At 36.9% G+C, this 14256-nt stretch overlaps 1 long non-coding RNA gene across 2 annotated transcripts; it reads right to left on the bottom strand.

Moving 5' to 3' along the window:
• Positions 1-497: 497 nt before the first annotated feature.
• Positions 498-12920, bottom strand: LOC121417548. 2 transcript variants are annotated; one of them, XR_005970381.1, is made up of 3 exons: positions 12705-12920; positions 2440-2653; positions 498-1281 (listed from the first exon to the last, which is right to left on the bottom strand). It is a non-coding gene; the product is annotated as an uncharacterized LOC121417548 (long non-coding RNA). The 2 variants fall into 2 exon arrangements; XR_005970382.1 differs by lacking the exon at positions 12705-12920 and adding an exon at positions 10456-11523.
• Positions 12921-14256: the final 1336 nt, after the last annotated feature.

Below are 14256 nucleotides of genomic sequence, written 5' to 3'. Positions count from 1 at the left end.
ATTTAACTCTTAGAGCACCTAAATTGTACTATAGGCCTACAATATGTGTTTACCATGCTTAGGAAACACATATTTCCTAAGCTATTTTAAAACGAGTCCTACTGCTCGGAAGTGAACAAGTTGCTTCCTTACTCATATTCAAGAACGTTTTGACTAACCTCCTTTTTTAATTGGTTGCTTTGCTCCCTCACATACCCAACAATTTGTTGTCCTCTACATTTCTTCTGCTTGGTCACTTCGCTCCCTCTTACATATTCCTCAAATCTCTTGGCCCCTGCATTTTCCTTCTGTCATTTTGCTCTCTCGCATATATCCCCCCACAAAATTCTGCTCTGTCGCATTCGCTCCCTCGCACATATCCCAAAATTGTTTTGCCCCACCCTGCATTTTTTTTCTGCTGACAGCCATGTCCTGCCCAACCTCTCTCTCCAATACCTTGAAATGATGGGGGGGGGGGGGGTAACTTTAGATATGAGAGTGACCGAACAATTGTAAATCAGTGAAATATTTGACTTTTCTTTTGATTAGTTAATATTTTCTGTGAGAGTGATTATTGCAAAGGATTATACCCCTTTCTGTACACAAAACATACCAGTATTTTGAGAAATAACAACAGAAAAAAGACCACATTCTTCCTGACTGTTCAAATCCTTAAAAAAATAAAATATGGTAACTTTTACTTTCTCAGGCATTCATCACAGGCTCCCCAATTCCTGTCTCTATTTCTCTATCACCCCCATTCTTAATTCATCTTTTTGTCTCTATCCAACAGCTCATTTATAACTGTGGCCTTGTTCTATCCTACATGTATTCTATTCTTCTGTCAGCTTGCCGTCATTCCTACTTTTCACAAACTTTTTTCTCTTCTGACATTCAAATCAGAATGAATATACTGTAAGACATCTTCAAATTCAATGAATTCATTTTTGTTACATGCCCAGTGATAAACGTTTTCATTGAGCTATTTTAAATAATCAGAATCCACACAGCGTAAATTTTTTGTTGTAAAGTTGTGCAAATCAATGTTTGTCCAAACTTAAAAGCAAGTAATGTATAAGGTAGGACTTCTGTGTGGTTTTCAGCCTCTTCTCCAAGTTTTAATACAGTCCATTATTGTTGTTGACTTCCACTTTACCCCTCTTGGACTTTCTGGTATTCAGTAGGAGTGGTCTTCGAGAAATTAAGGTGCTGAAGACTTTGGCACTGGTGTCTTTGCAGTATCTGGGAGGTTGTTTGCTGAATCGAAAAGTCTTTTGGGAAATACCTTGGTTTGGGTGAATTCTGTAGGAGACGAATTAATAAAAAAATAAGAAAAAAGAATATTGAACAAAAACAGATACAAGAATGAAAAGATAACTATTCAAAGATAATTTTTCAATCAAATATTCGATTATCCATGAAGAACAATATTCGTTTAGAAATCAAACCTTTTGCAGTGACTTGCAACAAGATAATTTTTTTAAAAATATACATGATGATATATAAACCCTATCTAGCCGGGGGGGGGGGGGCTTAATAAGCTCCCCTCCCCATCCACATTTTTCATGATAAGTCCACAATGAGAAATGAGGTACCATGATTACTTTTTGGTCAATTCTGCAGAGCTTTTGAGACACCCGGATATTCAGTTACGCAACATTTTATGAGTTTATGTCGGACCAAAAATTGCTCAAAAATATTATTTTGTATACACATTTAATCCAATGGAAATTCTATTTTCAGTCATAATTGACAAATTTATCATTATTCTTGCACTTATTGGTTGAAAATAATCAAATCTTTGCTTTTTATAATCAGAATAGTGCCATGAACAGATCCCATTAAAAAAACTATAAAATACATAAGGCCCCAAAACAAAGAAATACATATGGAATTATAGAAACAATAAAATACATAAGATTAGAAATGTCATTTACCATTTATTTTTGAGCAACTTTGTTAGAAATCATAGAATTTCGGGAATTCTTTAGAGATTAACCTTTAAAACAAAGAATTCTCTATTACGCATAAATTAGCATTACTAATTTATTAACAATAAATAATTTATTAACAATAAATTTTAATGAATTCTGTAACCTTTAGTTCCATGCTTGCAGATTACATTGATGTTGATGTGTGCATTGGTTTTCGTTTTGATCAGAGGCAAGATCTGAAGAGGGGGACCAAAAAAGCCCACCTCCCCCTCCCTGGGCTATGCAATCTCAAAGTAGCCCAGGATTATGAGTTAAACCAAATTTTAAAAAATATATTTATTTAGTAGTTTACTGTAAATACACAGTATAGGCCCCGGTCCATGGTTATCCTCCTGATTAGGATAATTTTCATCTCTATTTTGCTACTGAAAATTGAATAATTAAAGCAATGTTCTATCAAAACAAAGGTAGATAAAACAGAATATATATTTCTTTAGAACGCATGTATGATATAGATCCACTGTACCTTCTGAAGACGAGGCGGGAAATCAAATATGGTTGGGACAGCATCCTGTTTAAGACGTATCGTCTGCCCAGGTCAAAGCAAGCATCTTCAAAATGATCAGAACAGAGTACAGAGCTCTTGGAGGAATTCAATGAAGCTCGCTTCATATTGACCATCCTTACTGTGTTACAGTTCCGGTCTTGGTACCGGTTCAGTCCAATGGCTGAATGGGAATCTGCAGCAAATGTAAACACATGTCATAGAATCAATTACACATAATTAAGAAAGTTTGACGTGTCCAAAGGAAACAGATGCCCCCGCAGAATTGTAGTACAAAATGTTTTTTTATTGTTTTATGATGCAATTTTCTGTAAATCAATTAAACTATACACTAAATAAAATAAGATTTCAGTTCTTGATGTTTTAATAAGAGATTACCACAATTTTGTTTATGAATTTTGAACAGAAAAGTTGATATTTCCCCCCAAATTACTAAATCATGGAAATTGAATGCCTACAAAAAAAAACACTTTATAAGTAATATGACATTTCATTCCTAATACATGATTATATACGTGTTGTCCCTAGGTGTCCTGAGTCTTGTCAATCGAGGGGGGGGGGGGGGCGAGGAGAATTTGCACAATGGAAAAATTGATATACATTGGGTTTCAAAGCTTAATTTCATTTCGGGTAAATCAATATGCTTTATTTCATTTGAATCAATTATACCAATTTTAGGGCATAAAATACAAATTCAATTCAAACCTATAAATATAGCCCTTGAACTACTTATTTTTTTAATTCAGGAATTCTGATCAAATGTATATTAAAAACAATCAGTAGGCCTATATAATGTTTTTAACCCTTATGAGACTGGGGGCTGATTTACCCCCTTGTCATATTTTGCAATAAATCCACTGCACAATTTTTTTTACCGCATCACTCACAGACTTACAGCATCACTCACTTTTTCGAGTCTCGCGCAACTTTTGAGACCAAAATTGCGACCCCCTGGTATGTGCTTTCGAAATTACACAACATTTTGGAAGTGCATGCAGACCAAAAGTTGCTGGAAAAATGTGAATTTGCATACAAATCTATGGAAATAGTGTTTTTAGCCATAATTCATAAATGTGCCATTATATTTCCTTTTACTGATTAAAATCAATTAATTTCAACTTTTTTACGGTCAAATATGGTCCCCGACTATTTCCATTGAAACAACAATAAACACATAAGAAAATAAGTGTGATGTTGAAATATATTGAGTCTGTGAACCAAAAGTGATCATTTCAGGGGCATTATTTAGTTAAATTAGAGCAAACTTTTGATTTTACGCGTAAATTAGCAATGAGATTTAGGCAAAACTTGATTATAGTTTTTTAGAATATACCATGGGTAATGCGTTTGCCAATCATCGCTGTGATCCCATGATTGACTGCCCAGATCATAAAGCCCCCCCCCCCCCAGTCTTCTTAGGAAATGAAATAGCCCAGTCTATGTAGGTTACTGGTAATGTTTTTTTTTTTACTTTTTCATTTTTCTTATGTACAGATTTTCAAATTTATTACTAATAGAAATTTTCAGCAATTTCTGAAAATAATGATACAGATACAAATTTTGGCAATGACTCACATTGAGTTGTACATGAAATCAAGTTTTTAAGCAATTCGGGATCTGATAATATGCACTTGTGTATATCATAACTGCGTAACCATGCATGCATTCCAAAAATAGTCTTGAATGTTGTGTGGCCCTGCCATGTTTACGAATTTATTGTAGATAAAAGTGAGCTAATCACATAGATTTGTTTGTTAAAATGATATTCTTAATATTGATTGCTGTGCAAGATTGAACAGGGAGAAGAGGAACATGACAAAGCAATCAAGAAAGAGTAAAGGGGGGAAGAGAAAGAGGATTTATTTATAACACACAAGTAAAAAAAATGTGTTTTAAAACACACTGGTTAAAACGTGCCAACCCGGGCCCCAGTTAACGCGATCAGAAATCCATTCAATATGATTGAACTTAATATCATGCAGAAATCAATACGCATATAAATATAATCAAAAAAATAAATTTTGAACCAACTTGCATAATGAGCTGTGAACTTAGCCTGTATTTTGGTGACATCTACCTACACACCAAATTTTTTAAAATCCATTGAATGTTTTTCAAGTTATTGCGCGGAAACCAAGGGGGGGGGGCTGACAGGGGCAACACTTAATGCCCCCTCCGGGCTTCATCTGCAGGGGCATAAAAACTCTAGGCCTACTCATCAGCAGGGGCCCGTTTCTCAACACCTGGACAAGTTAGTCCTATTTATCTACCAAACACAGAATTAGTTCCAAAATTACCCAAAAGGATTAACTAGAATCCATTAATATCATATTGATACTATTGGTGGAAAGTACATACCAGACGTAGCCTTAGTCACAAAATAGCAAATTTTCCAAAAGTTGCAAAAAATAGAGGCAAAATATGCTTAAAAAGTACTTAAACATGCAGACATGGGCATTAAATTTCTGAGGAAATGAAATTAACACTAATTCATATCATGATAAAAAAAATCACATGTAAGTGGACATTGAGATATTTATCCCAAGATATAAAATTTGAATAGTTTACGTAAGTAAACCATAAGGCTTTCTTCCTAACATGATGGTTTCTAGTGTTGCTGTTGGATGTTTGTGGTCTATATCATGGTTGTTCCACTTTATATGTTTGTCATTTTGCCTCCGACGAAGATTCTGCTAGGATCGAAAGCTTAGGCCCCCTTTTGACTCTCTAATTTACTCCATTGGCTCTTTTTTTTTTTAGATAAGCAGTTTTCAGCAGCTTCTTTTTGCCTTTAACATGATGATAATCAAACAGATTTTCAGGATTCCAAACATCATCAAAAAATATATTATCATGGATTGTTAAACTCTTTAGATACCTAAACGCACAATTTTATGAATGCTATGCGTATATTAGAGGAAGAATTTATTAAAATTTTGATAAGGGTCTGAAAACGAGTCCAATTATGGATGACCTGAAGTGGTAGAATCTTTGTCAATTCAATTATTTTACTACCTTAAATTAACACTTGTTATAATTTCTGTGCATTACAATTACTATTGAATGATTTATCCCACTTGTTTGCTATATAATTCATTTTTCTTTAAATTATTACGTAATAAAATTTTCAAATTTCGAGGCTCATTTGAATGTCACAGTCTATCCACATGATATCACTACATAAAGGACAAGTCCACTCCAACAAAAACTTTATTTGAATAAAAAGAGAAAAATTCAACAACCATAACACTGAAAATTTCATCAAAATTGCATGTAAAATAAGAAAGTTATGGCATTCTAAAGTTTCGCTTCATTTCACAAAACAGTTATGCACATCTCGGTCGATATGCAAATGAGAAACTGATGACATCACTCACTATTTCTTTTGTAATCTATTATATGAAATATGAATTATTTTTATTTCTCGTCATTGTCATGTGAAATGAAGTGTCATTCCTCCCTGAACACGTGGAATTACATTATTTTAACATTTTGTGCTTCAGGCAAGGAGGTCCTAATTGTCAAATTTGTAAAAAATGAAATATTGTATAATTCAAACAATAAAAAAACAAAAGAAATAGTGAGTGACATCATCGACTCTCTCATTTGAATGTAACTGGCTCGTTAATATAACTATTTTGTTCAAAATAAGCGAAACTTTGAAATGTCATCAATTTATTATTTTACATCCGATTTTGATGAAATTTTCAGCATTGTGCTTGTCTGGTCTTTCTCCATTGATTCAAATCAACATTTTTTCTGAGGTGGACTTGACCCTTAAGAAAGAAGTAAGTTATGACAGGTTTGGAGATATATAACTATTTGGTCAAGTTGTCCCCGATCTTGGCAAAGAGGGATTCGTGAAACAGTTCGCTAACAGGTAGCTAACTATTTCCAATTTAGTTAAGAAGTTAGAAGACTTAACGGTGTTGAGAAACGGGCCCCAGTCTACGCAAGCAGAACCAAACAGAATCAGTTTGCCACACTCAAATTCCCAATTTGCACTCGCATCAATTATTTAGTTACGTACCTATCATTTTATGATCTAGTGCATAGAACAAATGACCATTTTTTTTAGGTCGGAATGTCAACAATTTTCAGCTCGTGCTTCGCATTCCCATTATTGAAATATGTACCATCCTCATGGTTAAACAGTCCTTAACAGGATCATGCTAGAACACTTATTAAAAATTATGTTCGTGCTTGGCATTCTCAGTAATTATCTAGAACACACACATCTTGTTCAGGATCACAAACGGTGCCTAGAATGTTAAATTTTCAGGACAAAATACATCCTAAATACATATATAAAAGTTCCAAAAAAAGTAAGAAAAAAAATTACTTGCCTTTGCACTTTTTATATAAGGCCTACGTGATTATTTCATATTGATGTTATTTTATAAGAAACCAACTCGCATATTTAATGACCCAGTGTAGTGGTCCACCCGGATACCCCCAACCAGTAATTGGGAGGAGATACCTGCGGGTCACAGTTCTGTGTGCGCACCCTTGTAGGCGACCCAGATTGGCTGGCTCCTCCAATACGCCTTGGAATGTCTTTAACAGATATATGGCACTATATAAATGCTGTGCATCATCATCTACCAACACACCCAAATTTTAAAAAATCTGATGACTTTTGATAAGATATCGTGAGGAATCCAACTCGCATATTTAATGAGCTGTGATCTTTGACCAGCATATTCCGAATTCGAACTTAGCCTGTATTGGTATCATCTACCTACACACCCAAATTTGTTCAAATAAGTAGAATATTTCATAACTCATAAAAAAGACATTATCATGCGGAAACTAAATTGCATATTTAATGTGTTTTGACCTGCCGACTCCAAATTCAAACTTGGCCTGTACTATCAGAGGGTCGTGTGTTCGAATCCCGCCATGGACTAGCGTCCTTTGGCAAGGGGTTAATCCACTTTGCCACTCTCCACCAGGTGTTAAATGGGTACCTGGTAGGATGTGAAAGCCTATGTATAATGTAGTATGCCTAGCAATTGAGTCTTGGAACTCTTGTTGGAGTGCTCCCCAGGGAGTGGAGAAGGTGCATACATTGTACGCAGGCATACAAGGTTCTGATGACCGTGGTAATACTGAGTCTGGAAAGCGCTTAGTCTCTTAGAGACGTCGTTCCGATGCATTAAGCGCTATATAAATATGTGGAATATTATTATTATTACTATGGTGTCATCCACTCCTATGGTGTCACCCACTCCAAGCTGTGGGGAAGTTACACATTGATGCAGAGGTTCGAGCCCTGATCACGTCTTTCGGATTGTGACATTAAAGGTCGGTCCCAGACGTAAATAATCAAACCTGATTGATATACGTCTGTCAAAAACTCAAAATACACACACACACTCCTAGTACCAATGATTAATGTTAATGTTTGGACCTCATAGGCGACATTACCCAAAATATGGGTTGCCGGTTGGACAATGCTGTTCTGAATCTGATTTCAAACTCAAGACTTTGGTAAATGTACGCCTTAATACAAATTGGAGTTATGCGATATGACTTTCATTTGGTGGGAAGACATTTAATACTTTATAAAATTAGTTGAAATTAAAATGGATTTTATTAATGCTCACTGTTGGTGAGCATTTCTACACGATCCCCCTATTGAGATTTATAGTAAATATTTTGGAATTATATTAGTTATGCGACCCCTCCCTCATGATGATCACAGCATTATTTGTAATGGGGATATATTTCGTTCATATTCTTGTCTCTTCTTTCTCTTTTTAGCCTTTTTTTTGCTTGTTAAAACCTTTTCATTTTTTTTGGGGGGGGGGGCTTGCCAAATTTTATGTGGGTCAAAATTACATTCATTTTTTTAGTGACAATCTTATTTTTCATTTGTCAAATTTTACGCAAGACAAAATTACCTTCGATCATAATTACAGTTAAAACCTTTTTTTAATTTTAATTTTTTTTTGGGGGGGTTGCCAAATATAACATGGACAAAATGACTTTCCCTTTTCTTATTTATTTTTTTGGGGGGAGCTTGCCGAATATCACGCGAACGAAATGACTTTCATTTTTAGTGACCATCACTTTACGTGAGACAAAATGACCGGTTTTTTTTAAGTGAGAACCTTTTTTGGGAGTTGTCTAATTGTACTTGAGAAAATTCACCCCACCCCCCCCCCCTACTTTGGAAAATCTTGGATTTACCTCTAGTTTTAATCATGATTAACCCTAAATAGACTGGGCTATTTTGATGCCTAAGAAGACTGGGGAGGGGGGCTGATTCAGCGCCCCCTTATGATCTCGGACGTCGATTGCGCGATCGCGACGAAAATTGGCACACATTACCCATGGCATAATCTACCAAATTATCACATCAAATTATGCAAAAAATCCCATGTTTCATTAATTATGCTAATTTTTGCGTAAAATCATTAGTTTGCTCTAATTAATAAAATAATGCCCCTGAAATGCTAATTTTTGTTTCACCTACTCTAGATAGGCATCTGATCAAATTTATTTTTAAAAAATTTCAACATCATGTTTATTTTCTTATGTATTCTATTGTTTTCTAAATTTCTTATGTATTTCATTGTTTTTCGACTTTGTTTTTCATTGTTTTTTCAATGGAAATTGTCAGGGACTTTATTTTGACCATGAAAAAGATAAAATAAATTGATTTTAAGCAGTAAAAGGAAAAATAATAATACATTTATGAATTTTGGCTAAAAACACTATTTGTATTGGATTTGTACACAAATTCACGTTTTTGAGTAATTTTGGGTCTGCATGCACGAACGAAATGTTGCGTAATTTCGAAAGTGTGTACCCGGGGGTCACAATTTTGGTCTCAAAAGTTGTGCGAGACTTGAAAGTAAAAAGTCAGCGAGCAACGCGGTCAAAAAGATTTGCGCGGCGGATTTATCACGAAAAATGTCGAGGGGGGGGGGCTGATTCAGTCTTTTTAGGGTTAAGATCATGCGTATACCACGGCAGAGGCGTAAACCGCTGCAGGGGCATGCAGGCTGGCCCTTGATCCCTAGTGGATTTCACCGGAAAAAAAATCCAGATAAGAGAAAAGGAAAGAAAGAAAGAAAGAGAGAGGGGGGGGGGAGAAAGGGAAGACTGGGAAATAAACGAAAAGGTCCCCCCCCAAAAAAAAAGGAGGGGAAAAGAGAGAAGAAAAAGCGAAATCATTAAAGGGGTGTATATTATAACTTCATTTATAATTGTTTTTCCTTCTTTGATGGGGGGGGGGTCAAAAAAATAAAAACCTTAACGAAATGTTTTTCTATAATTACATTTAGGTCTACACTCGCGATTTAATAAAAAATAGTAGCCATCTATATACAAATGATGCGTTAGAGTGGGTCAGTAGGAACTCTGTGTACAAGGTAACCACATGCACACAGTTCCACTGACCCACGAAAGAAACCCATGCATCATCTGTTTTATAGAATGGAATTTTTTTTTAATAAACCACAAAAATTAATGATTTACTGGATGCATGATAATTTCATGCGTCGGGTAAATTTAATTTACCGGACACATGATTTTTTTTACCGGACGCATGATTTATTTACTGGACGCATGATTTATTTACCGGATCGATGCATGAAAATTCCAAAATCTAATGCAGAGCGCAGACACTTTGATAACCCTGGACAACATAAATATGGGCTTAACTGGATAATGTTGCCACAAAGATATTGTTATACCCAAAATGCCAGATACAGCTTTGCATTGACTATATCTTGAGCAGTTGAGGCAGCCTCCGACCTCCAATACATGTAGCTGTGTGTGTGTATGCGGGCCGCGCCGGGGGCCAGCGCCTGCCTGGGCCTGCAGTGGATATTTCGCTGTGCACAGCCAGCCCAGGGCAGTATAGATCTAACGTTAGATCGTACATGTATGTCTGGACTTCTCAACTAACGAGTATGTGGGCAGTTTTAATCCCAATGACAATTACGGTACCGTATTTGTACTTACAGATCATTTTGCATCCTTTGATTCATTCTGCTTTGATCGAAATTCAAATTTTGATGTAAACAAGCGACGGTAACAGTACATGCGCGATGACATCACAATGACCTTTTCGGACGATTGCTTGTTTACAGTGGATATCGTTGCGTTTTGATTATCGGGATATCGTTCATGCAGCCCAGTAAAATTTTTGCATTGCTCTCAACCAATCAGATTGCAGGGATTTTCTCATCCATTACAACTATAAAAAGTTTTAAAATTGCTAAAGATCCAGAGATATCAAAACCCACCTGCTGATTTAGCACTGGGGTACACAAGCCAGGGTTATGCCCAGTGCATGCCCCCCGAATGTTCTACGTACAACCAAGATATAAAAAAATGAAGGGAATTAAAGAAACCAAAATTAGGAAAAGTGTAAGGTAAGATAACTGTCTCAAATTTAGATTTGCACGAAAGGTTTTTTCTCGCTTGCTTCATTCGCTTGGAACATATAAAGCAACTTTATTCCCACGTGCCATATGTTTCGGCCTCTTTCTTTCTACTATTTCATTTTTTTTACTCATCATGCTCCTGCCACACAGGGGTTTGCCCTAATGCATGAACAATCATTAAAAAATATCATTTTTCATGTGACTGGGAATTTTTTGCTCTACCCCTCCCCCCTCCTCGATCCCTGTATCGATTTGACTTGACATGGGCCTATACCTGATGTATTCTGCTTCAATATAAAATCATAACGGATAGAACGCCTTGAATACAGGCCAAACAGCCTAACGACACACACACACACATTGCCGTGTCACGTGACAATCAGTATTAAACGAGGATGTGTACAACCCTATGGCGACAAGGCTAGTCGCAAAAGTTGAGCAAGTTCTGGACGAATAGGCTTCAATACCCCAAGAAAAGAAGTAGTATCTAGGGACTAATTAAAAATAGTTTTCTTAATGGAGTTCCATGTTAAAATCTAGTAATTTAAGTCCAACTTTTAATTCGCGTGCACTCACTTTTTTAACACAGGAATTAATAGGCACGGTGCCTAGAGTGTCATCTACCAACACACCTAAATTTAAAAAAAAACAATCAAATATATTTCAATTTATTGCACTGAAACCAAGTGGGGGTGGGGGGGGAGGCAGGCAAATCAATGGACAGGTGGAACGCTTAATGCCCCCTCCGGACTTTGTCTGCGAGAGCATAATTACAGAGGAGCTGAATTTGAAGAGGGCCTGAATCAAGACTGAAACATCGCAATACGTGTAAGTACTAAGTGGAGTAGGCTAGGGCACTCACACTAGTACGAGGCCCGGGGGGGGGGCACTCAGTATATAATGCATAGTGGGTATGTGCCGCGGAGGGGACCCCCATTTTTACACCCAAATTTCCGTTCCAAGCCAAGGCATAGCATTTTTGTCTTATTGAGAAAAAAACAAAGAAAGCTGCTCCAAGGCAAAGCATTTTGTTCTCATCTAGAAAAAAGAAGAAATTCGCTCCAAAGCTTCGCATATTTTTCGTTACGCCATTCCGGTCGCATTGATCTGCTGCAATTTTGGTGAAAAGCGGCCACAGAGCGCTGTCCGACCATCGTCTCTGAGCGAGCGCACCTGGCGGAGGCTGCGCTAGCTGCATCACGGATGCCCGTTCCATAGCCTATAGGGATGCATACGCACGTACTCACACGCTGGCGATCGATCCGTTCCAACTTCCAAGGACCCCCATTTCACAAAATTTTAGTTCCAAACCCCGTTCCGAGGACCCTCCTTTTTACAATACTCCCGCTCCAAGCCCCCCGTTTTTGTCTCTCCTGCGGCACACCCCCACCACTTTTTTGTTCAAGTGCCCCGGCCCCGGGGTATGAGGTTAGTGAGGCTGGGTAAACTTGCGCCAAGTTGCGGCCAAGCCCGCCCAACATGCCCAAACTGTTGAATAAATTTGTTATTTCAAATTAAAAAAAAATATACTTGTCATCTGATTTCAATGAAATTTTCAGCATTTTGCTCTGTATGAATTTTACATTATTTGCTAAGTTCTAGGCCAAAATATCTTCAGCCTGTATAATTCCTCACCATTTTAGGTGTGCAGAAAAGACCAATCCCCCCCCCCCCCCCCTTTGTCTGACTACAGTACACAAACTTGAATACATGGGACTATAATTTTTACAGTACACAGCTTCTTGCAAATGAAAGTAGCAGGTATGGCAACCACTACGATTTCCCATTTTGTTTTCAACGTAATTCAAACATAGCTGAACTTACGAATGCAATGTCCGTCCACATTCTACTAATTAGAGAAGTTGTTTGCAGCTCTTGTTGGCATGAATAACCATGATAACGTGAAATCTAAGCTAAACAGGAAAGGTTCACCAACATGCCGACCTGTGAGTGTGACCGTCCCGCGGCCGGATATCGATCGATCGAAGATCGGCTTGAGCAAGGTGCAGCCAATCAGCGACGATCTCATATACCCTGCCAGAAAGAGGAGACAGAATTATTTTACATGGACGGAATTTTTTGTGATGTGACACAAAATCATTTTGTCGACAGAATTTTTTGTGATGTGACACAAAATCATTTCATCGACGGAATAGATATTCGCATCGCAACGAAATGAATTTTGAGGACGCAATTTTATTCCGTCTCGACGAAATTGATTATAAGTGTGACACAAAATAAATTTCGTATACGAAATCACACTGCATCATGACGAAATGAATTTCGTTGGAGTGAAACACAAATTTTCCTACAGAATTTTCCTTTGAACACTTGGGGTGCCATTTCGTTAGATCAAAATTCATTTCGTGTGTACGAAATAAATTTTGTGGACGAAATTACATTTTGTACGTCTCGACGAAAATTTATTTTGTGTGACAAGAATAATTTCGTATACGAAATAAAATTGCATCATGACGAAATCATTTTCATATGAACAAAAAAACTTTTGTGTACGGAATGGCGTGAATTGGACGGAGTATGGCACGCCAAAAAAAGTTTGTGGACGCAATTACATTTCGTCTAGACGAAATTTTTTTCGTTGAGACAAAATTAATTTTGTGTGACACAAAATAAATTTCGTGTACGAAATAAAACAGCGTCATGACGAAAAGATTTTCGTCTGAATAAAAACACATTTTGTGTACGGAATTGCTTGAATTGCACAGAATATACTGGCGGACACTTGGCGCCCCATATAAATGTACTCTCATTTTACTACTTCCCCGTTAGCATGGCAAGTTTATTTCTAGGTAATCAAGAAATAATTCAAAAAACAGTTTAATCGCATTTTATTTATATCTCACAATCGTCCACTCCATACTGAATATTGGAATTACTGGTATCTTTTATCGATAAGGGTAAGCAGGGATGGCTGAGCGAGGTTAAGGGGGGGGGGCAGGAAAAAGGGCATTTCGTCTTTTGAAAAAGGCATACCACACTCTTAATGACAGAACACGGGTGTTTTCATATACCTTATACACATACGATCAAGGGCAGCAAAAAAAAAACACGTACATATCAAAGGTAATTGGGCGTATTCAGATGTACACACCTTCAGAGTACTTTTTCGGCCGGAAGCATGGTAATGTAAGTTGAGCAAAACCTTTCCGAAAAAAGTTTCTGACTATTTGAAGAAGTTTGTAAAAGTCGTAAAACTTTATTCCTTTGTGGTCTCTTCTGGCACAAATTATAACTCTGTTTCTGTACTTTAAAGGGGGGAAAATGTTCGTTGAAGAAACAGTTACAGTCGTCTCGGAAAAATTCCTCACGAAAGACCCTTTATATCGCTTGAAGAGAACATAAACAAAGGACCATA

Source organism: Lytechinus variegatus, chromosome 6 (assembly GCF_018143015.1).
Source record: "Lytechinus variegatus isolate NC3 chromosome 6, Lvar_3.0, whole genome shotgun sequence".
In the NCBI taxonomy this organism is placed as follows: domain Eukaryota; kingdom Metazoa; phylum Echinodermata; class Echinoidea; order Temnopleuroida; family Toxopneustidae; genus Lytechinus; species Lytechinus variegatus.
Note: the sequence above shows the minus strand (reverse complement) of the source record. Positions and strands in the feature narration are given on the sequence as shown.